The sequence below is a fragment of the Halyomorpha halys genome, unplaced genomic scaffold (genome assembly GCF_000696795.3).
Source record: "Halyomorpha halys isolate HHAL.00 unplaced genomic scaffold, Hhal_1.1 Scaffold343.1, whole genome shotgun sequence".
NCBI lineage: Eukaryota > Metazoa > Arthropoda > Insecta > Hemiptera > Pentatomidae > Halyomorpha > Halyomorpha halys.
In genome coordinates this window covers 227733-231935 of record NW_027109758.1, presented here as the reverse complement: position 1 = coordinate 231935, position 4203 = coordinate 227733, and the positions used below count along the sequence as shown (strand labels likewise).

The window sequence follows — 4203 nt, the reverse complement described above, 5'->3', positions numbered from 1 at the left end:
AAAATAATTTATTATTTTTTAATATATTTATTTATTGTGTTTATGAAGTTTATTTTCTACTATTTTGGTACCTTTATTGATTGCCAGCCAGACTATCTTCCTACAATCTAATAAATACAATCAACTATCTTCTTCCATAATATCCCACTCATCAGAAAACTCTTCAATAAAATTTCCTCATTTTAAAATTTGAAAAATGGAAAGTTCCTATAAAGGTACAAGTACACACTTACACAAAACAAATAAGGTAAATGATTTTCATTCTTGTTTGGTTGAAAATTAACCATTCTTGGTACAAGAGCAGAAAATCTGTTTCCTCTTAATTTCGGACTGCCAATAATTTTTTAACTGTTCAAAATTTCACTGAGTAATACATTTATTGCCAGTAAAGTCAAGAAGGTAAAAAGAGGATAAAACTTACCCAAGTCAAATAAATAATAAAAATGAAATTTTTTATTAAGTAAAGGCTTAAGACAATGAAGTTTTTTTTTGTATTATTTTAAACAAATTTTCGTACTACTAGGAAAATTTAAATTTATTTTTGAATTCAAACATTATAGTCTGAGAACGATTCCATTCCATAAATACTTCACCTCTGCCTATTTTAGAGGTGGAAAAATATACACTATGTCACTTTTGTTCATAAAAGGAATGTCTTCAATTGAAAGGCTCTTAAATAGGAATAAAAAACAAAACATAAATATGAAAAGTTTGTGATCTTCATTTACCCTAACCAACACAAAACTTTATGTGATGAGTGCAGAGCTTAGCTTAAGCCATAGCTCAAGCTTAGCTCTTAAAACAAAAACAAACTTACCCTGACTTACCTAACGAATGGATATAAAATAAAGAAGAAAGTATAATAGAATAAAAAAAATATTTGCATAGAAGAAATTTATTACAAAACATAAATATATATATAACAAAAAATAGCTATTCACATGCATTTAAAAATATGTGTTATTAATAAAATATTTTAATTACAAATATCACAATACATACATTTCAAGTATATGGGCAAAAGAAAATTAACATTATTAGATTTCACTATTGCTAGGTTTGCAATATTGCCTGATAAAAAATTGTTTCTACAACATAATTACAAAACAAATCTTTTGAAATGAAAACCTCACGACACTGTATAGGTGATCAGAAATAGAAAATAAAAACATAGACACATAAATAAATTAACTAAAAATAATAATAATAAAAAAAATGTGAACAGATCTAATAAATTATTTTCTCAATTTACATGTAAGTATGTAATGAAGTAACAAATTGTTTTAGTGTTAAATATGTTCATAGAAATCTTTAGTAGCACAATTAAAGAATCAACAACTCAAACATATTTCAATATTTTTCAATAAGTAATAAAGAAAATATAACTCACTAATAATTTATGCACAATGAGCATAAATCATTAGAAAAAAAATAGGAGCTGTTGTCTGGGTGATACAATAAGAATACTTTAACAGTAATCATAAACCAGACCACCTAACCAATCAAATAAAAAGAATTATAAAAGCTGATAGAAATAATGTATTGATTACAATTATTAATAAAAATATACATATATATTTAAAGCAGTTAGTACTTTCTGTTTTATGAAATGTTTTCTTTCTGTAAAAGTAAACAAACCTTTAAAAATAAGCATAAAACTAAAAATGTTTTTATCAATACGATAATTATAATAATTAAATTAAGTTATTGTAAATATTTTGAACTATGTTATCATAATGATAGAAGTTAAAAATTATTCTTTTGGTAACTTTATTTAAGCTTGCACCCTTACTTTTTCCATCATAAGATAGAAATATTTATTGTCATGTAACTTTCATTAATAAGTACTTAATTAGAAAGAGTATAATAATGATACATTGTAACGTATTGATTAATAACCAATAAGAAAAAAATCGCAGGCAGGAGGTAACTGATATAGAAATATGGTAAATGCTCAAAAATCTATTTTCAAAATATAATTAAAGTTTTAACATCAATAAATAAAAATAAAATCCTAGCCAGTTGAGATCTGTATACATGTTGAATTTATATATGTAGTGACTTTTTATAGAATCCCTTAATTAATATATAAATATATATTTAAAAAAAACAAAACAATATATATATTTAACAAAATTTTCTTATTTTATAAATATAATTATATTTATAAGTAAATAACAGAAAAAAAGAAAGAAACTATTTGATCCAAAAATAACAATAGTATTTGTCTTTATTCAATATGCATACGTAACTACTCTTTTTGTACGCATCTTTGTAAAGATGTTCAAGCAAAACTAATTTAGCATGTAAAATTTTTAAATTGAACTTAAATTAAGTCTTAAAAATTGGACTGTGATTGTTTACAATATGTAACCACATATGTACCATTGACTGATTTATAAAATGATTTTTTAAAAGTTATCTTGAAGTTAAATATCCTGAGGAATAGTTATAAAAAAATAAAGTATTTTTTAAAAACAAAATCAGAAAATAGAATAAAATTTAAGGTAATCAAAAAGTAAATTTTTTAAATTGTTAAAGTTAATTTAAATTATTTAAAAATGTATCCATGAATGTCAAGATAGAAGTGTAAACAAATTGGCCTAAAAATGAAGATTAAAATGATAAATACATTACAGTTCCATATATACATGTATCCTCTCCTTAAATAAATAATAAATATAATTTAGAGTGTTACTAGATAGTTATTCCAGTTTATTTAAATTTATCCAGTCAAAGAATACAATTCCATCCAGTCTTTTACTGAATAGTAGTTTCATATGTTTAGGATAATCTTAATAAATCGACCATCAAATTCATTAATTAATATTTTAAACTGACTATTCAAGTTATAAATTATATTTATTTTACAGTACTATGTCAAGAGGTAATATAAATAAACAATATTAAGCTATTTTAAGAGACTTATTATTTTCGACAGAAATGACCATTGCTAAACAATTTTTGAATTATTTTAGCAAATAGGCGGCTTTTCCAGAGTAAAAAATGCAACTTATCTATGGCTCATTTAATATCACAGCTTACATTATTATCAATTTAGCTAGAAACATGAAGAGTAAACTTTCTGGTAATGATAAAATAATATAACAAAATTTAATCTGTACTGGTTCAATTGCAACTTTAAAATTAATGAACATTCTTAATATATGATCAGGCAATTAATACTCCCTTCCCCAATTTTCACTTATTAGTATACAAGATGCAAGAATGAATGTGTTAGTACCAAGACTTTAGTAGACAGATCACAGCAGATTATAGTGCAATAAAGTATATACAGAAGTTGTCCACTCTTACTGTATTGATAAATAGAAATAAATATATCTTACTAAATTTTTACAAAACTTTATTTGTTCATATTATATTTATTATAAAATAATGTTTAATTATGATCAAATAAAAACCATTTATTAATACAAATAAAAATGTTTTTAGTGAAAATAGAGATCAATTTTTAACCACTGATTTAGAATATTGGAGTAACTTACTAAATAATTAGGCTATAGATTTATGATACCATTATAAAATAATCTTTTTTATCACTGAGAAAAAATAAATAAAGAGTACAAAATTTGGACAAAATATGAAACAAAATAAAATAAGAGAATGTATCGACCTTTAATAAATCCTTAACATCCAAGAGCCATTTAACTGCAAGAGACAAAAAAGATAAAAATACAAATATTAACCTATAAAATACTGTGCCAGCATTAAAAAGTAATCTCTTCTAAATAATGAATTTAGAAATATTTTAATTTATCTTAATTGTTAATGACAGTAAAATTTCTCACAGAATAATAATTTATAATGCTTTCTAGGAAAAAAACTCATGGTATATTTTTAACATCCAAATTAACAGAAAATAACTGCTCCCAAGGTGAACGGATTCCATCGACTAAAGAAGATACCTGGGAATCACATGTGCATTTAAGAGACCAAACTTCTTCTAAAGCTGCTTTTTCATCCAAGAAATGAAGGTTTACAAGCTGTTGTCTCCTTTCCTAAAAAAATATAAGCAAAGTTAAAGTATAATAAAATATCAAGGAATACATTTTAACAAAATACCATAATGCCATTGGGATGGAAGGTATGATTTAGTTCTAAAAAATAAGCTCCATGATGTAAAGAAACATGAAAAACAAAGCAGAATGAATTCAATAATCATGTCAAAATATCTAGTTTAAT

General features: G+C 23.6%; 1 protein-coding gene across 1 annotated transcript in view; it reads right to left on the bottom strand.

Annotated features, from left to right (window-relative positions):
* Positions 1-879: 879 nt before the first annotated feature.
* LOC106681498 (serine/threonine-protein kinase 11-interacting protein) overlaps positions 880-4203 on the bottom strand; it is a gene marked incomplete in the record, with an annotated part of 22765 nt that continues 19441 nt past the window's right edge. Inside the window, 1 exon segment of the mRNA XM_067047922.1 lies at positions 880-3583.